A 21,507-nucleotide genomic window follows, 5' to 3' on the forward strand; every position below is an offset into this window, starting at 1 on the left:
GAAAAGGAGCTGGAGGCGTTGGTCAACATTGGGCAGAACGTGAGCCAGCTGCGCGCCCAGGCGGCCAATAGGACTGGCGGCATTGTGGCTTGTATTAGAAACAGAGTAGCCAGCAGGAGCAGGGAAGGGATCGATCCCCTGTACTCAGCTCTGATGAGGCTGCGTGTTGAGTATTGTGCTCAGTTTTGGGTCCCTCACTACAAGAAAGACACCCAGGCCCTAGAGAATGTTTAGAGAAGGTCAATGAAGCTAGTGAAGGATCTGGAGCACGGGTTTTATGAGGAGGAGCTGAGGGAACTGGGATTGTTCAGTTCCTGAGAAGCAGAGGCTCGGGGGAGACCTTATTGCCCTTTTCAACTATCTGAAAGGAGTTTGTGATGAGCTTGGAATCTTCCTCTTCTCCCAGGTAACTGGTGATAAGAAGAAAGGGAATGGCTTTATATTGCATCAGGGGAGGTTCAGGTAGGATGTTAGGAAAAAATGATTCTCAGAAGGAGTGGTGAGGCACAGGAATGGGCTGCCTGGGGATGAGGTGGAGTCGCCGTCCTCACCATCCCTGGAGGTATTCAGGAAATGTTTAGATGTGGTACTAAGGAACATGGTTTAGTGGACCATATGAGTGGTAGTTGGACAAGATGATCTTAGAAATCTTTTCCAACCTAAATAATTCTTTGGTTGTTGTGTGGCAAATGCAGATATAAAATATTTGGAAAACAAAGGAATTTGATTATAATACTGAAATTAAGTAAAGCAGATTAGTCTGATGCTAGGAGTAGGGAAAAATATCTGCATTGCTCTGGAAATAATATGCGTGTCTATGGGCAAAGTATTAATGTCAAAAGATCAAATCCTTCCTTCTTTTCCACTGGCTCAAGTTTTTGTTTAGATCTGGGCAGCTATAGACCACTAATGAGAGTTTGGCTTTGAGAGTCTTCTTTTAAATTTTATTATGCACAGGCAATTGTTAAACCTAGAGCCATCCTGCTGCATATTCATATGTTTTGGACTCAATCTGATCCATTTCCAAATGGCTTGTGATAAACTTCAGACTGCCAGTTTGAACTCAAAGCCTTGCAAGGCATTTCGAAAATTCACAATCCGAGGAAAAAAAAAACTGAATCAAGAAACAATTGCCTTACTCCCCTAACACCATCTACTGGGCAGTTATAAATGGAAGCAAACTCATTTACACAGTTTATTTGTGTGTTGGCCAGTGTGACTAAATCTGCTTTGCAAATTGCCATGGACCATTTCAGAGGTCAGCAAAGCAGGACATGAAATGCAGTCTCCAGAGCGGCTCAAAGATATTCACCAACTGTTCAACTTCTTGGAGACCCCAAGGCACCGGATCTCATGACAAAGAACATATTGTCTCAAGAGCTGAAATGTGTTGCAGGGTAACAGGGAATGCATTCTGTGAAGACAAAAAAATAGTTTTAAAAACCAAAGATTTTTCTACCAAGTCAGCAGGGTAATTAATTAGCTCACCAAGGAGTCCAGCAAGGGGTCCTTTGCCAAGGAGAAGAGTAGCCTGTGTTGACAACAGCAGCGGCAGAGAAGAGTCAAGTGGACGTAGAGGGAACAGCATCTTTCCCATTCTGAAGTGAGAGCTGTTAGACTGGCTCAGCTTTAATTTAGAACCTTATCCTTATAAGAAAAAGTAAAACTGTGGAGGATGGAAATCAATCGTAATGTAAAAACAGTAACTGACGTGGTTAAGACGCTTAGGAAGAGGTGTTTCGTACGTGGCCATGGAGAATACTTGCTGATTCAGCTGAACTAATGTCTCTGAAATCAGAAAGCAGGGACTGGAAACTAGACCCTCAACTAGTTTGTGGTGGACCTTTGTCTGCTACTGCTAATTTGACTGTAGACATGTAAAATGATGTGGTTACACATACAAATGCGGCACACGGAGAAAGGAGGTTTCATTCCCCATTTCATAACGCAGTGCCAGTGCTACCCTGGGGAATTCTCAGGTTGTTTTTTTTTTTTTGTACTTTACTTCTTTTGACATATAATAATTGGAAACAATAGCAGTTTCTCATTTTGTGGTGAGTTGTGAAAATTAAAAGTGGAAGGTGCTTGGATGCGATGCTAACAACAACTGTACTGAGCCATTAGATGGATGACATGATACTTTAGTTTCTGCTCAGCAGTGAGGAAGAGTATTCATTTCTCTGACCCTTTGAGCTTTTTACTGAAGTATTAGTGTCGTCTCAAAAAATATGCATTTGTTTCCATCAAGGCTTTCTAGGAGAAATGGTTCAGGGAGGAGGGGAACAAAAAAACATATTTTAATATGATTATAGATAATTCAATTTCCATGCTAGTGATCAGCAGTTAATTAGTAGCTGAAAACATTAATCCAGTCTGTGAACCACAGAACTACAGCCTATTCCAATGACTCTAAGATAGAGCAAACCTTTGGAGCCAGTTTAGTAATATAAGTAGAGCACAAATCTGACCAAAGCGATCTAATGAAAAAGTTCAAGCGCGACCCAATGGTCTCTAGAAAGTTAGAATTCCAGAATAATTGAATTCAGAGTAATTTCATCCATTTGTGTGGGCTTCTGTGAAGTGGGAGATGGACAAGAGTTTTATTTCATTCTGGCTCATCTAAAGAAATCTTAGACTTTTCCTTACCGATCAGATTACCTTTAGTCTTCAGTATGACATTTTATAACAGCTTGTTGGGACTGTCTGCTATTGTTCCCCACGTAATCTTATGGAAATTCTGGGTAGAAGTAAGCACAATGCTTTTACCACCATGATTGGTACACATTTTCCACACTCGATAAATGTGAGTGATTTGCTAAATGCCTGCCAATTACATACTGTAACTTTCCCTTTTTATGCAATTATTCATATAATCTGGAGGCTCCAATCAGTGATAGCTTGTGAAGCTGCCTTTATAACAATTAAACCAGTTGTGGTATCAAAATGAGTTCTTGTGTCTTCTACCGGCAGCTACAATTTTGGTTAAAAGGATGGTGAATGTAATCTACAGCAGTTCCAAAAAGAGGAAATACTGCAAGCAAATTCCAGCACAGTTTCTTTCTTTTTTTCTTTTTTCTTTTTTCTTTTGTCTGGCTATTTGCAAAGTTCCCAGCAACTTCCATCTGTCTACCTCTGGCATCCATGTAATAAGTTAATAGTGCAATAATAGCTGATGAATTGGGGAGGAGCAGAGACAGCAGCAGAGCTGTGCTAAGAATGGAACGATGTGCCCTTACTATGATAAAGTGATTCCATTCCATTAAATCACAAAGCTGTCTCCACTCTTCATCCCATATGAGCGGCTGAAGAAAAAAATCATGGAATTGCTATAGCTCACTGCAGCTGTCAGGAAATGATACTAATTAGTTTAATTTGCAATAACACAAGCACTTAACTCTCCAAATAATCTAAGTTAGTAAGTCAGTTTTTATATTATGACAATGACATGTTTAAGAGCCTCTGGAGCAGTGATTTCTTTAACCTCTGACTCAAACGTTTTACAAAGGAACACTGCCAAACTCTTTGTCCCGTGTTATTTCAGTACCTGCTTGGGAGGGCAATTACTTGGTAGGAAATTGTGGCAGCAAAATTTTAGAGGAGAAAATCCGACAGCTGTCATACACTGGGATTCTGCAAAGCAGCATCAAGTAAAGAAATCTTATTTCAAACAAAAGTGTCTGTCTTGTAGTATTAATTGCTGCAAGATGATATCAACAAAAATGATCAGATTGGTCGCTTCTCCTCATTTCCTTATGCTGTTTCTGCATATGGCGATATTTTCTTACTTGTTTCACTTATTGAAATGTAGGCACTTATCTTCAGGTATTGCATGCAAGTTTCTCATTTTTCTGTCTGCTGATGTTGATGAAACATTTGGAAATGCTAGCTAAACTCAAAAAAATTTTTTGCACCAGATTGGCTTGAAAATGATGAGATTTAAACAGTCAGTCAAGCAGACTATCAATAATCTTGGTTCCGTTTACTGCTTGCTTTCAGACCTTTAAGCTGGGCAGTCACAGGCAGCTATTCAATTTTGTGCAGTTTTCTGATGCAGTCAGCAGCCATTTGGTATAACATCTACATGCCAGCTTTAGAACTGTAATCATCGTGGAGATGAATGGGGCACTTCGCCTAGGCAAGTTCTTGTTTCAGGCTCCATCCATATTCATATGCTACATTAATTAATGCATTATTTCTATATTCATTGGTTTAGTTTTGCTTAGTACAATGTTGATGAGGAGGAGGGATGAACACTGTTATGGTTTATCTTAATTTTGGGATTACGTAACTTTGGAGCAGAGTTTTTTTACTAAGAGGAATACTTGGCGACAAGTTCCCCAGTGATGGAACTGTGGAAATCGGTGGCTCCCAAAACTCTCTGTGAGCCAACCTTGAAGACTTGACTGCATTGACTTCTAAAGGCTTTGTCAGACTTCCAAGGTGGGATCTTAAGAGCTTTTTGTAACTGGTACACTTTCACTGTACAGTCAACCATGCCTCTCCTAGAATCTCTCCTCTGTTTCTTGAATTTTATTTCAAAACACACTCTTCTGAACCTCTAAAAACCTGAATACTAGGAATAGTGATAACAATTCTGAAAGTAGATCAATGTAATTAGCAGGTAAAAAAAGAAGTCTCTGTAATCACACGCATACACATACAAAAAGAAGAAAAATATTTAAAAACCCCTGTTTACTCAAAGAAAAAATTGCAGAACTTCCTCTTTGTCCCAGTTTCTTTAAGCCTTATAATTCCGTTTATCAACTGTCAATAACCAAATGCATGCTTTGCTTTTCCCAAGAGCTGATTAAAGCTGTGGTCTTGTCCTGTAATTCATGGCATACCATTCTGTTGTTTCTTCTGGAATTTTCAAGCTGAATTACTGTAACTAATATACCACTAACTCTGTACTGCCCTGACCTTTTGAATCTCTCCTTTTTAGCAGAAAATTGGCCTAGAACATTTCAACACAATGAATGTTTTCAACTTTTTTTTAATTTCAATATAGAAATACACATATACCATCTTATTAGGTTAGTTTGCCACTAGTATCAGGTTGGGTTAGAGAGCTCTAAAGATGAGGAGATAAGAAAGGATGAACTATTGCATTTGCAGTGGATTAGCTGTTACCAGGAAAAGACTGAAAACGTGGTTCTTTTGGCATGGTACGTATACCCATACACACTCTGATTGCAAGTCCTGTCAGATGTCTTTTTCCTATCAGAAATACTCTGTTTTTCAGGAGAGAGGCTTTGCAGCAGAAAAGAACAATTATCTGAAATATAGTTGTGATTATTCTTTGGACTCAAATCATAGCATTTGCTCTTCAGATCCTGCACAAGTTGAGAGTATGTCAAATGACAAGTGCTAAATATCTTTACCAAGTAAACAGATACCATCTTCTTGTGGCCAGCAGTGCAATGTCAGGATTGCTACTTGTGATGGAGCCTTAGCAACACATTCTGCTATAAAATGGGGGTAGTGGAAGTTAATGGAGAAGAGAATGTCTTTCTTGGGCTCGTACTATGTGGTATTTGGAAGGTTATGAAATGACGCTCATCTAGGGGTGCTATTTACTTCTTGAATCAGTTTGGGAAGTCAGTGCTGCTTTTGAGTCTGCTTTCCTTTTTCCTGATGTTCTAAGGCAAACATTGGTATTTCTCAGGCTGTAGTGTGCTGTTGTGGCACATCCTACACTGAGGCAAAAGCAATATCTTTTGATCAGGATAGTGCAACACAAAAAGTGAAATTAACCTTGGCCAGGGACTTTAGTGTTTCTGGGTAACATTTTCAGGCAGTACGACATACATTTTCCCATGAGTTCCGGCAAGGCCACGGGCATGGTGTGTATAGGAATAGATAAATGACTCAAACCTCAGTATAAAAAAAAAAGCAATAACCAGGTAACGATAGTTCTCTGGCTGTATGGAATTGCAGGATTCCTTTGAGAAGTAAAACCTCGTTCAGCAGGTGAAATGGAAACCTCAAACTAAAGGCAAGTGATCTTGTTGCCATCAGAGTATCCTCACTGCACAGGACCAGGGAAAAAACAATATGCCATGTCTTTCCTAAAACAGTAGTTTCTGAAACCTTCATTCAGCTGGAGCTAGTAATTCCAGGCACTAATATGGGTAGGACAGCTTGCGAGTTTCCCCCTCCACCTTCTCTCATCCCCTATTGCCAACCCTCATCCTCAGTATATCTACTTTCTGGTACTGACTTCAATCTTACAAAACTGTTGGTTTTCGATGCGAAATCCATAAACATTCAGAGCCCCTTCATGGTTCAACTGGATAAATTCTTGTACAAATGGCCATCCCAAGAGCAAAGAGACCCATCACCCACAAAAATTGAAATCTTAAGACTGTTGATTAACAACACAAATTCTTTATTAAAAACAGGGCTTTCCAAAATAGTTACATTAAACAGTTAAGTATTTAAGGGGAAAAACTCTTTTAGTATTTGAGTCAAAGTGAGTAGGTTTTTTTAAGGTAGTCTGCTCTCTGAGAACAGCAACAACGTAGCTGAATTGAAATGCTCTCATTCGTTCTGCTGTTGTTGGGTTTGTTTCTTCTTTTTTTTCTTTTTTTTTTTTTTTCAGTAGGTTGTTATATTCTAAACCCATCATGAAAAATATCTTCTCCTAAAATGTGTAATTACCCTCTGTCACTCCTAAATCTCCTCTGGTTTCTGAGCTCATTTAATAATAGTGAACAGATGAGCAAAAGTTACAAATGAAGGTACTATCAATTTGATACACAGCATATAAATACCTATAATGATAGTGTGCTTGTCAGCTCCATTGTTTCCATTTCTGTCCATTTTCAGCTTCTACAGGGAGCATCATCGTCTTGTGCAGAAAGTGAGAGGCAAATAGGGATGTAAGACTATATAAAAAGGGCCTCAAGAATTATAGAGTGTTTAAGATGTTCTCTTTATTCCCCTAGATTTTAGGCTGCTGGATTAAAAACTTTTAACTTGGAGATTCACATCTTCCCTGAGCCAAGACAAATGTGGAGAGATTTGTTTACAAGAAGCAAGTTGAAAGAGTGAACTAGGGCAAAATATGCAGGCTTATCTCTAGTGTGTCAAAAGCAAGAGCTTGTTTTGTATGCCATATTCTATTTAACTTAACTCATATCCAAGTGGATGCCACAACGAGGAAGTGTTCAGAAAAGAGCAGTGGGAAGTTCTGAAGGGATGGCTGTGGGGAGATTGATGGACAGAATTATTTTGAATGGGAAGGAGAGAGAGAAAGGACGAAAGTCCAAAGGTATAAAACAAAAAAAAAATCCCAATAAATTCCTTAACATGTATTTTGACCTGTTACTACGGCTTTGATCATGCCACCTCTCAGCACTTTCTGGCAGCCATCATGCAGTCATAACAAGCACTTAATTGCTAATATTAGAGTAGGGTATGCTCTAGTGCATTGTTCTTCTGATAGCTGTGGACATGGTGCAGATGCCATTATAAACAAAAAGCTGCATGGGCACGGAGCTTTTCAGTGACTGTAGTGTAATAAACCGCACTGATGCCTTGCAGGTCATATGTGGGTGGAATGCTTTTGACAGCAATCCAGGCTTGGAAGGTGCTGTCCAAGCAAGAGCTCCCAGGGCATTCCTGTAGTATTCTATTTAAAGTGTGCTGGTTTACAGAGGCCGGCCTGGTGAAGATTTTGGCCTCTTGTTTCATGCTGGAAGTGCTGTGCAGTTTTGGGATTTGTCTTATTTTCAGCTGTGCTCCATTTACATCCATATCCTATGGTCTGTTCTAAGAGGAGTCTTTAACTTGCACTCAGAGTTTTCTGGAAGTAAAGAAACATCACAGACCCAAATTTATTTTGTTCGTACGCTTTAGATCCAATGGGGTTTGTGACAGAGGAACCATAGGGCAATTTGAATGCATGTGCCTGGGCTGTGTGACATCCCAGTCCACCCCTGCTAGTAAAAGCACTTGTGCCAGGCTTCTCCCTAACCCCAGTAAGGGAACTGCGTGGGCAGAGGAGGGCAGAGTGACTGCAATTCTAGTGGGAACTGTGGCGCCATGCGAGTCTGTGCAAATATCCACATCATTTCTCCTATTTTTGCTTTTCACTTTGAACAAAGACAGAATCTGAATCTGATATTTCAGAGATCCCTGCTTGCTACTTTTTGCAGCTGAAGTGCTACTCTGTGCTCTGATTTTAATATATTCATTTCTCAACATTTTAAAAGGAAAAAAAAAAAATGCCACTGTTCTGTGTAATATTTCAAACATAAGTATTTACAGTACAGGCTTCTCCAAGTGGGTTGCACTGATGTTGCCCTAAGAAAGCACAGTACAGATGGGACAAGGCTAGGCTGTGACATTTTTTATGAGCAGTGGGAAAATCCCCTCAGGGCAATCATTTGCTTTGCTACACACAGACATTCCAGGGCAGAGTCAACAACAGTCTCTGAAATACCTTCCTGCAGAATACATGCTTGTTATTGTGATGTGAAATGTCGGACTTCATCAGGGCTGTATAGGCAGTACTCCTACAACGGAATTTTTATTCAGTATTCCATTCTTTCTCAAGGGAGATACCCCCACGTATCTTAACTATGAAAGGAAACCCAATTGCTACCCAATTTCTGTTGTGGTATTAGAAGGATGTCTCAGTGATGTTGATAAAACCAGGAATTTTGGTAAGAGTAAGGAGGTCACAGCTGAGCTCTCCCCAGCAGCAGTGCTATTCTTGACCCTCCCTTCTGCTCCTTCTCAATCACTGTGTGTGGGAGCATGCATACACCTTCTGAGGAAAGTGAAGCTATTATGTCTTCACCCACTGTATTCTACCCATTTTAGTTCAATTCAGTGAGGTGCACAAGACACTGACCCACAGATGATTAACTGTAAGTAATATTTACGTCATAAACAGCATACAGCAGCTTTTATTCTACATCTTTGTCTTTTTCGTTCTCTTTCTTTCATGTATTTTCTGTAAAAAGAATATTCTGTGTGTGCGTGTCAGTTTTATAGAACAAGCTGTTTGGCCATTTCTGCGAGCTGGAATGAAAATTAGAATGAATGCTTTGCTCAATAAAACTCTTTTTCCGTATGTGTCTCTGTTGAGACTGGGTCCGAACTCGGGGCCTCGTTATCCAATCCAGGTGATAAATTTCTGATCCTAAGATCCCAAAGTCACAGCCTGAGTCCCTGCTGTATGTATTTGTCTTAGCTTCCCACCACCCCTCTTGTTGCAAATTTCAGCTGGGACCAAGATGCTGTCCTGAGATCCATCAGAAGAGTCTTTCATTCAGCTTCTGTCCTTGCTGCACTCATGCAGCAGCACCAGTGGGCTCAGCTCACAGTGCAAAAAAAAACCAAAACCAACAAAAACAAACAGACAGAGCTGCACGAGTCTTTGTTAAGCCATCCTTACAGTGAAGAGGATAAACTGCAGTGCTCAGCTTCAGTACAGATGTAATAGATAGGGTGACTCACTGTGGAACTAGATGAAATAAAGGGATGGGTTTTTTTGTTTTTTTTTTATTGATTGAATATATGTTCAATCAATACAAACCCGAGGCCAGATCTGTGTTGTAACTGAGCCCAGTGATTAGTATCACAGCTGTGAATACCACATTCAACTTCTCCCTGATTTTATACCGTACTTAAAAATAACTTGCAAAATCACATGGTGATATTACTTTCCTATAGATCTTTCTTATTAGTTTTAAGGTTTAATTATATTCCTATTTGTTCTGTATCTCTTCCAGACCTGCCTCCCCCTTCTCGCTCACAAACGTGTGTGTATGAATGATATACACAATATATTGAAAGGACCCAGAGGTGCTTTGCAAACTGTGGGCTTGATTCTTTCTTTTAAGCCGTTAGCTTTTCATCAGTGAAGTGATGTGATGAGCAGCTTAAGCCAGCTGTCAGGCTGTGTCACGTAATTGCAGCAGTTCAAGCCACTTGAAAGCAAGAGAAAGTCTGGTGCTTTAGGTCTTGATGTCCTTTTCTCCAAAGAATGAGTGTTCTCCATCCTCATCATAGTGATGTGCCTAGAGAGGCTGTTAGAGTTACCAGCTTTTGTATGTATGTACACGTGGGAGAACAGATGCTGATTTTTTTTAAAAAAGTGAACACAATGCTGTGGAAAAGGATTGCAAAAGTCATCTGTTTCGGTGACCTTCTAATTCTGCTGTACTGGTACTCCAGAGGACACTGCTGTCAGTGCCACTTACGCCTCTGAACTGAAGAGCTGTATGGCCATGAGATAAGGACATTCATCAAATCATATAATCAAAGAATGGCCTGGGTTGAAAAGGGCCTCAAAGATCATCTAGTTTCAAACGCCCTGCATGGGAACGATCACCAGCCATTAGACTAGGCTGCCCAGAGCCACAACCAGCCTGGCTTTTGAAAGCCTTCGGGAAGGGGCATCCACAACCTCCTTGGGCAACCTGTTCCAGTGGATCACCACCCTCTAGGTGAAAAACTTCCTCCTAATATCTAAGCTAAGTCTCCCTTGTGTCTTGGTTTAAAACCATTCCCCCTGGTCCTATCACTATCCACCCATGTAAACAGTCATTCCCCTTCCTGTTTATATGTTCCCTTCAAGTACTGGAAGGCCACAGTGAGGTCTCCCCAGAGTTTCTTTTCTCCAAGCTAAACAAGCTCAGTTCCTTCAACCTTTCCTCGTAGGAGAGATGCTCCAGCCCTCTGGACCAGCTTCAGGAACTCCATGTCCTTCCTGTACTGGGGACCCCATCCTGGGTGCAGTGCTGTAGATGGGGCCTTACAAGAGCTGAGTAAAGGGGGACGATCACTTCCCTCTCCCTGCTGGCCACCCCTTTTTTAATGCAGCTCAGAACACAGTTGGCCTTCCGGGCTGCAAGCGCACACTGCTGGCTCATGTCCAGCTTCTCGTCCACCGGGACCCCCAAGACCTTCTCAGCAGGGCTGCTCTCAAGGAGTTCTTCCCTCAGCCTGTATAAACACTTGGGATTGCCCCAGCCCAAGTGCAGCACCCTGCACTTGGCCTTATTGAACCTCATTAGGATTTCACGGGCCCACTTCTCCAGCCTGTCCAGATCCCTCTGGATGGCTTCCTTTCCTTCCAATGTATTGACTGCACCACCCATTTTGGTGTCATCTGCAAACTGGCTGAGGGTGCGCTTAGTGCCATTTTCTGTGTCATTGATAAAGATGTTGAAGAGCACCAGTCCCAAGATCGACCCTTGGGGGACACCCCTTGTGACCAGCCTCCACCCAGGCATGGAACCGTTGGTTCCATGGTTTGGCTGTGACCAGTCAAGCAGTTCTTAATCCATCAAACAGTCCATCTTTCAAATCCACACCTCTCCAATACAGAGAGAAGGATGTGGTGAGGGATGATGTCAAAGGCTTTGCAGAAGTCCAGGTAGATGACATCTGGCGCCTTTCCCCGGTCCACCAAAGCTGTCACTCCATCATAGAAGGCCACCAGATTGGTCAGGCAAAATCTGCCCTTGGTGAAGCCATGCTGGCTGTCTTGAATCACCTCTTTGTCTTGTATGTGCCTTAACAAAGCTTCTAGCAGGATCTGCTCCATGATCTTCCCAGGCACAGAGATGAGGCTCACCGGCCTGTAATTGATGAGAAATAATGGAGAGTACCTTGGCAACCACATCTGCCACCTCTCTCACCTCATCACCCTGGGGTAGATATCATCTGGCCCCATGGACTTAAATACATTCAGTTTCATAAGGAGATCTCGGACATGTTCCACTTTGCAGTGGGATGGAATCCACTCATCTCACCCTCACCTGGAGCTTTAGGGTCCTGGCAGACATGGGGAGCCTGAAAACCAGTGAAGACTGAGGCAAAGCACTTACTGAGCACCTCAGCGTTTTCTGTCTGAGGAAGCCACTTCTTCATCCTCATTGATCAGCAGGGGAACGCTCTCCTTGATCTGTCTCCTCCTGTGTATGTACCTGTAGAACCCCTTGTTATTTTTCACATCCCTCGCCAAGTTCAGCTCCATCTGTGCCTTGGCTTTCCTGATCATATCTCTATGCAGGCAGACATCCTTATATTCTTCCAGGCTACACAACCCTGCTTCCACTTCCTGTACATTTCTCTTTTCCCTCAGTTTAAGCTGCAGGTCCTGCCCAGCCATCCCAGTCACCTGTCTCTTGTGCTTGATTTCTTCTGCTGGGATTCTTCTACCCTTTAAAGCTGTTAGTTGACTTAGTTCCCCTAATTCCTGTTTGCAACAGAGGAATACTTTTTTCTCAATGCATTTGTAAGACCTGGCTTTTGTTTTCCTCAAAATATAAAAGCACGAGAGCCAACTGCCAGGTTTCATCATGTTCCTTCAAAGGCAGCAAGAGGTAGCATTACAGTTATCAAATGGCCAGCTGTTCTGGGATGAACAAACATCAGCCCAAATTCCTGGATGGGAGAGAGCAAGGCATAGCTGTGGAACTCTGATGACACTGTGTGATTCGGAGACACGTTCTAGGCTGACTGGGGCTTAGTGAGAACAAAAGCTTATCTTCCCCATGGTAAAACTGTTGCCAGGTGCTAGCAAACAAAATGTGCAAGCAGAAATATAGAATGATGTTTTACAGGTGGTTTCAGCAGTGAATTACATTGGATCCTGCTGAAATATTTGATTTTTCTTTCAGTTATCCTACAGTCCTTAGGTAACCCTGTCTCTTGTTACAGAACAGATTCCTCTTGTACTCTTTTGCTCACCTTTTTTCAGAAGTAGATGTTTTTCCTTATAAAGAAATCAATAATCACATCTTTTGGATTAAAACAAAAAATCATTCATACAAGTTCAGTTGAAGTTTGCTTTGTAACAGTAGCCAGATTTTGCCAGCTGAAGCGAGTATGTGTTCAGTATGTCTGAAGAGAAGAGTCTTACTGTTCAAAGTTCATACTTAGACATCATATCTAACTCAGGGAAAAAATAAGTTTGAGAAAGCTCCTCAAATATATGCCTTATCAACTAGGAGAGCACTCAACTATCATTTGAAATTATAAGGTTTGTGCAAGCCTGCCTATCAATAAATTATAATACATCTGCCATTCAGGTCTTGTTACTGGGAGCTGGAGTGGAAGAGCATATATTGTAACCTCTGCAGTTTTGCTTTTGCCTGAGGCAAGTTCCCGGCTCCACTGACAGCAATTCTTGCGTGTGTTCAGTGTGTTCAGTTCAGGGTTTCTTCTCCTTCTTTTTTTTGTATTATATTGGGTAACAGGCCCCACTGACCAACTTCTGTCTCAGTCTCCCTAACATTTACGAATTCTGCCTAGCAGGACGAAGCTCCAGTGTACAGAGAAAATAATTCTGCTTAAAGTTGTTAACACTGTGACCAAAGGGACATAGTATGGTGCCTTTCAATCCCCCAAAAATATGGATATGAACATGTACCCTGCATCTCACCTGGCCTAAGGCGTCCCACAGCTTCATCTCTAATTTGGCTTATTTCCCCCCCATAATTGAAAGCTGGATGAATAATTAGCAAGGGCTGAGTGTACCAACAGCCCCTTGTGGCCTCGACAGCCTCACTTGGGGCTCTGCTTACACTGCTGCCCATCCACTCGAGGTCTGTGTTTAAGCTCAGCTCTGGCTATCCCATGCTTCTTCTTGGAAGCAATATATTTTGTAAGTGAGAAGCAAACAGTCCATCCAGAATAAGTAATTGTTCAGATTAGACTGAAAAAAAGAATTTTGCAGTAGTGAATTAATAAATAGAGTACATTTTTGGACAAAGTTAAGTTACTATATTCAATTGCCGAAGGGTAGGTCTGGTTATTTGTTTTCTTCCTCTTGAAACCATTGATCTTGGTTTTTAATCACTTGCTTTTAATTTGTTTATGTTTTAACTGAAAATATATATATATCAGAATGAGAAGTGTTGTTTGGAAACATTTATGTCTAGAATGGAAGGATCCTTGTCCCCAGATGCTTTATCTACTGTTTGGGAAGCGGTGTTGTGCAAAAATACTGGTAGTGCAAAGGTCTCTTAGATTTTCCCTTAGCCTCTATCTCCAGCAGGAAAGGTATGGGAATTTGATGGCTTCTGACCTTCACTCTGCAGCTTAGTATCTTCTCTTTTCAATAAATTATTTCAATGACTGATAGATTCAGCCTATTTACTTACAATTTCACATATATAGTATATAGAAAATCCATGCAAAGTAGTAGATCCTCTATGTGAATTTTGGCTCATGGTGCTTTTCCAAGTTCCTTGTACTGCTGCTTGTCAGAACAGCGCTTTGAAGCAAGCTCATCTGCTGAATGTTACTAATTACTTTTTGATGGCTTCTTAATTCTCTTGGCTGACCATTGTAAAACTTCTCCACTAGCATCCAAATATTTGCTAAAGACACACTGAGAATGAAAGGAGATGAGATGTAAATATGACAAGTGATTCATATGAAATTAGAAATTAAATGCACTTACAGTTTTATTTTCTTGAGATTAGTAGATTTCTGTGTTTCACATGAGGCTACTTTAGTGGATGTTGTTAAAATATACAGATAACATAAAACCAAACCAGTTATGAGAAATAAATTTCTTACAAGGATGCCAGCCTATAGAAACAGTACAATGAACTAGAGCACGTTTTTTAATCACAAGTAGCCCATATAAAATGCAGCTGCCTTTTTTTAAATAATATGTATTCCTAATGCACTTTCAAATGAGAAAGTCCAAGATCCTGAAAATCATTTTGGATAACTAATGTCTCTAAACCCTAAAGCAGCAGGATCAGCAAAAGAATAATTCACCAAAACCAAGAGCATTCACCTGAAGGTGAATGTCAGACAGAGACTAGCAAGTGCTGGTGAGTTGTCCAAGACTTATAGCTTGGCCAGTGGCACAAAAATGAAAACTGATGGTTTCTTCAAGGCAGGTTCCTCAGTATAGCAGCTCAGCCTGAGCTGCAGGTGAGTGCTTTCATTTAGTACCATACTGATTACCACAGGGACATAAAACTCTGTGTGTCTGTTAAAGAGTCACCCTTTGTAAGTCTTACTCTCACGATGAAGTCATTCACGTGATCCTAGCCTTGGCTCCTATGCTGTTCCAGGCTTTCTGAGTTTATTTGCGGCTGAACTTTTTCCATCTTTCTGTAGATACGATGAAACAAGTTGAAAGTTTCTTCACTGGTTATGGCTCCCTATTTGTTGACATATTGCTTCCAACTTGGGATGTTCTATGATTCTAAGTTTCTATGATTATCATTTTTGTTGCATTGATAGTCTTTGAGCAGTGTTCGTCGAGCCTGTGGCCTATGAAGGAACACATCAGCAGGTATGCTACCTGGCAAAGTTTGCCTACCGTCTCCTCTTACAACTTGGTACTAGCGAGGAATTTTTCAAGTGCATAAGGGGCTGGATTTTGCTGATGAGAGTGTATTAGCTCCTTTGATTTAGTATCAGCAAAGGTAGTTTTCGGAGATAGAATAAAAGTGTAGTCTGAGCTAAGGAGGCCTGGTGGAGCAACCCAAAGAACAATGGAAGGTGGAAAGATGGGGCAAAACTTCTATTTTTTTTTTGTTGTTGTTGTTTGTTTTTAGGTACTATTCCAAATTCTAGTTGACTTTAACAAGATTGTTTTAATTTGTCACGCTACACAAGTCTCAGAGTTCTTCAAAAACAGGATAGATAAGAAGGGAATCATCTGGAGCCGTATTCAATGTTTGAGCGCTCTCTACAGCAAAAGGGAAAGAATGTTAGTGGTATTTATTGCGGAGAAACTTAAAATTCAAGCTTATTGGTCCTTAAAATGGTGATTGAATATCAACAAGTTAGCACATTTTAGCTTTGTTGTTTGTGCAACGGTACAGAAACCTGCTCTGGATGTAAGTGCAGAAGTGGGAATTTTGACACTGATTTTTATATATGTAAAATTCAGCCCCATCTCTTTAGCTTCTTTCCTACGCTGGGTTGGCTATTGATCCAGACCAGGTGATGAGCCAAATGAAGTTTTAAAATACTTAAAACGTGTGAAAGAAAAGATAATAAGCATACACTATTTTTCCTAGGGAATGTCTAGATGTTACTATTAAAAGAGACTGACAAAATGTGTAATCCAAACATTTGTGTCCCAACAGACAGTTCAAATTGATTCTAAATATGGAAAGTTTGTAGATCATCCAAAACCAAATGAAAATCTGAGAATCTGGATTCTGCTTTGCATTTTGGAAATGTTTTCCCAGTTTGGGACGCAGCCTGGTCTGGAAGAATGCTCAGCACGAGGAATCAGGAATGACTGGGGAACCTGCCAGTGACCAGCTGCATAGCCTTGGGCAGTCGTTCAGCTCCTCATCTTGCTTCCGCCTCGCACAAAGTGAAGCTCAGTGCATGCAGAGGGTGAGAAGCTGGAGAGCAGCGGGACAGAGTCCTTGCTGTCTTTTTGAGCCTGCCTTCATGTGGAACAGCAATGCCATAGTTCTGCAGGCACTTGGCTCCCCCTTGCTTGGGAAAATAGCAAGAGCCACACTTGGCACGTTCAACATTTTAAAAACAAACAACCAAAAAGCCCTTTGCAACTGTCAGCAGGCTTACCTTTAACGATTTAAGATTGCCTAATGCGTCAGATTGGTTTCCTTTTCCAGACGTAGGAAATAGGAGGTGACTTGTGCAGGAGAACTTCTCGCTTGTGCTTTGGTGACTTCAAAGACTGAATCCGGTAGAAGATGAATCAGACTCGTGCTTCTGTGTCAATATCATTTCTGAAAACTCCACCTAGGAGATCTCTCTATAGACAGAACTGGAGCAAAGCCAAAAGCGCAGCCCGAGCCTCTCAGTGGCCAGGCTGTGTGCTTACTGTCAGACAGGAGCTCCATCAGGCATTATTAGAAGTAACTGCTCATGAGGAAGTTGTAAGATGGCAATACTGCATCCCAGAGGACAGTTTCTGTTATTTGTTATGTAGCTTCAACTCTACTAAGCCTAAACCCACATCCGGCAAAGCTTTTCCCAGATTACTCTGGCTCTTGTGCAGGGTAGATGCAGCGCTTTGTGTCATTGCAGAGTCTGGGTCATTCTTGATGACTTAGAGCTGGATTTCAGCTGGTGCAAGTTGGCTATCCTTAGTGGCTTTGTTCTGGACAGTGGAGGAACAGCTTCAGATTTGTATGTGCCAAATGTATTTTATCTGCTTTTATAGCCTTGGAAGAAAATGTTTTCTGTACTGCTCCTAGTCCTTAGCAAATCCTTTTCCTGTACTGAAAATCTGCACGCTTTAAGTATCTGAATTTTAATCTGTTACACCTCCTATTACCACCCTCCTCTTCCCTGAGCAACTTCTGGAAACTTTCTATCAGACAGCAAAACAAAAAAATCTAGGCTGTCAGTTACTAATTTAGGTTCACTGAATGTGATGATAACCCTTAGCAAAGTTCCTCCAGCACTTGCACTCCACCTTGAAAAGACACACTGTCTGTCTCTCATGCCAGCCTTTGCTCTGGGACGCTGGCAGCGCCATCAGGAAGCTGTGCCTGTATTGCTGCTCAGACACTACGTAAAACTTTGTTTCTGATCTGCTGTGCTTCACTGCGGAGTCAGCTGTGCACTTCCCCTTCCACTGAAGCTTTATTTACCTTTCTATTCTCCATTCAAGTGCTATCTAGGTTCTAGGTTTCACCACTAAAAACATAAAGAAGGCAAGGCACAGACAAAAGCCTGCCTTCTCTCTGATCTGCCTGAAAAAGCAAAAGGGTCAAAAGCAGGTAATGAGTGTATTTCCAAATCTGAAAACTTAATAATTACAATAGTTACGGTTTGGGAATTTTGTTCGTTTGATTGGTTTTTTAAACAAAGTTCTGCTCAGAGTTGTAACTGATCTAACTTCATGAGGAGCTTATCTTTGCTTATACTCACTGGGGAAGCGGTAGTGAAACATGTTGCTCGAAATCCTAGGTATTATTCAATGTATTTTGATGGAACTGTGGTCTTCTCTACAATTGGAGAGGCTGTGACTAAGTACTTTAGATTTAGAATTTAGAAATCCTGATGCTGTAGTTAACAAAAATAAAAATAAAAAAAAAAATGTTGTTTTGAATTAGATAAGGAATTCACTCCTAGAAGAATGAGAATTAGAATGGTATTCAGGGGAAATAATAATTTTTTGCTTGTTTGTGATTTTTTTTCTCCTAAGTGAGCTAATCTTAGAATGGATCTGTTTATACAAATCATCTGATTATTTGGTTGCCATGATTGTTTGAATGGTGAGAGCAATGACTAAGAATTGATGACCAAGGAGACCTTTCTCTTTTCTGTTTGGAAAAGAGAAGTTTGTGAGCTCTGCCTGTGTTCTAACCCAGCCCCAAACCGCTGAAGAAGTCGATTTGTTGGGGGATATGTTGTCACTGAAAGGTTACACTGTAGATTGCCACGCCACTGTTTACAGGAAGGGACAGATGTCATAATGACGTGGAGAATTAAATATTGAGAGCACAACACAGAACAACATTCTGATTTCATTTGCTTCTGTACAGCTGAACAGAGGCATGTCACAGCAACATCGAATGGCTGTTTTTCTCCACATTCAGATGACTTATTTCTCTTACACTGTACTGTACATTTTTGTAGCAGTGTGCAGGAACCTGGAGTTCAACAGCCTAAGCTGATGTTCAACTCATGCTGCTCCAGCTTACACAGAGCTGACAGAAGCGACACCTTGTACTGGTCTGTCTGAAGGGTGATGTTACTGAGGCTAACTTGCCTGCAGCCATCTATTTTGTTGCAGCATGTCCCATACCAAACAAGGTAGCCTCACATGAATTGCTTTTAGAGGTTGAAGTGAGTCCCAGGCTAACTCTTGAGACATGCCCAAGGGCTGCTCCGAGGAGCACCAGTTGGCTTAGGCCAATACCACGTCAAGAACCGATCTAAGCCCTTGGTGGTGCAGGCCTTTACGCCCTGGAGCCCAGGAACATTCTTAGAACTGCTACATATTTACTACTGGTGAACCTCAAGTGTTACCTGGCACAAAATGTGCCTTGATGGGTGCATTTTTTTAAATATTAAAAACAGAGATTTTAAAAACCTCCCAACTGTGTCAAAAAATTTGATTGCAGTAGAGGTGAACAAATGTAGCAGGAACAGCCAAATGTGCTGCTGACCAGACTATGAGGAAAACAAAGGCAGTGAGAGCTCTCCTGGCAGCCCAGAACACGAGCGGCTATTGAGGCTTTTGACACCTGAGTTGGTGATAGGAAAAATGGAATGTGCCACTTTGAAGTATCTGCGCACTGCCTTTGCAGGAGGGGCTGTGGGGTCTTTGTCAGGAAAAATAAATGACAGGAAAAGTAGAATGGAGAAGGAATGATATTTAATTCAGAAAGGTTTTAGAGTGCAAATTATTTTCCCCCATAAGAGGTGAAACATTCAAATGTTCAACTTTTTATGGTGGTTTGAAAAAGGAATTATTTTTTATTGTCTTGAAAATTGTGTTAAACCAGGAAAACATGTAGCTCTAAGCAAAATGCTACAACAAACCTTCCAAAAGGTTATCAGCAAACCAAAAGCGATTCTGCAGCCCACCAGAAGTTCTGAAAAAGACTTGTTGATGCAGAAAAAAAGTTGACTTTTTTTGCAGGAGAAGTTTGCATGACTGTAGAAGTGATGAAAGATAGCCAAGTAAAGGCTCAAGGAGCTGCGACTGTAGTGAGAGAAGTGGGTGGACAGATCTCTGTACACAACAGTGCTGGGAGATGTGGAATTGCTAAAATAGTCCCTGCCTAATGTAATCACCTTGCAAAGAATGTTTGAGAGGCATTTTGTCAGTCAAGTATAAACAAAGGCTACATTTGAAATTGCAAACTTGTCCAAAGTCATTTTTCCTTCAAAGGTTGTTTCCCCTGCTTGTGCTCATTCTTGTGCTTTGAAAAAGACAACTTCTTAAAGGGCGAGCTATTTTTAATTGTTTAAAAAACAAAGCACAAAACCTTTTACAAAGCAGTAAGTAAAACCAAATGTATCTTCCAATAACTTCACTTTTCTAGGAGCAATAGTGAGTACAATAGAAACTGCATCTCAAAGCAGCCATTACCCAAGGACTTCTAGGAAATGTGAGCACTACCTCTGAATGAGAGATTTCATGAGCATATAGAAAGAGCGGTACAAATATGGGGTTTTTTAAGCAGGAGAAAGGCTGTATCAGGATAATACGGTCAGCTCTTAGAATGGTTTCCCATTCAAAACCATTCCAGATTGTTACAGACAAGTGGCACGATCCCTTAGCTGTCCCTGTGCTAGGATGCCCTTGGCTTCCAAGGCAGCGCTGTGTTCAGGCTGCCACAGGATCATGACCTTGACTCAAAGACAAATTGTTCACAGTGCCCGCTTGCACTCACACCGAGCAAGAGCTACAGAAAGGAAAGGGAGCAAACTGCTTGGTAATGTCTTCATTAGCTGTTGTTTAAGGCAGGAAAATAAAAATAACAAATCACGCAATTAAACTCATATTGGGAAATGAATCAGTGAGGATACAAGTGGGCAGCGCTGAGATCAGACTCTGCATAATATTGTATCCACGTTTACCTTAAAGAATATTCTCTGGTAGTTGTTACGAATAACCAGCTCCTCTATCTCGTGTCTGTGCACAGCAGGTAGAGCTGCGTATGTTCCGTCTGGTGGCTGGCTGAGCTGTGAGTTTCTTTCCTGCAGGTGGAGCGTTGATGTAGGCTTTGCTCCGTGATCCTCTACAGTCTGCTAAGCTGGCTTTGTCTTCAGGCGGGTCACACCAGGGAGGACTGGCAGAGTGCTCTCCTCTCCCCATCTCCCTCTGGGAGTTACTGATGGCACACACCTCGGGTCTCCCAGTTCTCTTCTACACGTGGCTTAACTGGCTGCTGAAAGCTTTTGGAGGGAGAAGGGACTAGATTGCAGCTGTGCATTACTTCATGTATAGGAAACTGGAACGCAGTAAAATCACTCGTAGGCACTATTTGCAGACATTTGTAGAAATCTCAAAATGAAAAGCGTTAATTCTTGGGCGCTCCCATGGCTTTTCTTGGTTGCAACGCATATCACCGAAAAGACTCGCCGCGTTCCATTGTATTGCGGCAAGCGGCCCTGGGAAGGCACAGCCCGGACCTCAGCGCGTTGCCTTGCTGGGCAATCCGCCCCTATGCAAAATGGGACGGGGAGCGGGGGCCGGGGGGGGAACTGCGGGGACGCTGCTGCCCCCAAGGGGAATCGGTGCGCTGCCAGCTCGGGGGTACACGCTTGGCGGCAGCCTGGGCTCGGGATCGGGGTAACGAGGTCATAAACTAAAGAGAACTGCAGCCTGGCAGTCGCACGGCCACTTTCCATGCCTGGTTTCCCAGCAGCCTACCGCACGTTTTGCTACTTTATTAGCTGTTGTTTCTCATTTCTGGGAAAGGATCGGGAAACTCGTTTTAGCCACAATGGTAAACTGTCGCGGCAGAAATGAGGAAACGGTTAAAAGGGAGGGGCCGCCGCTTTGTGCGGGTTGCTTAATTGTCTTCATCAAAAGTATAGGAAAAAAAAATAGACCCCGGGCTTCTG

The sequence above is a fragment of the Tympanuchus pallidicinctus genome, unplaced genomic scaffold (assembly GCF_026119805.1).
Source record: "Tympanuchus pallidicinctus isolate F22 unplaced genomic scaffold, pur_lepc_1.0 scaffold15, whole genome shotgun sequence".
In the NCBI taxonomy this organism is placed as follows: Eukaryota; Metazoa; Chordata; class Aves; order Galliformes; family Phasianidae; genus Tympanuchus; species Tympanuchus pallidicinctus.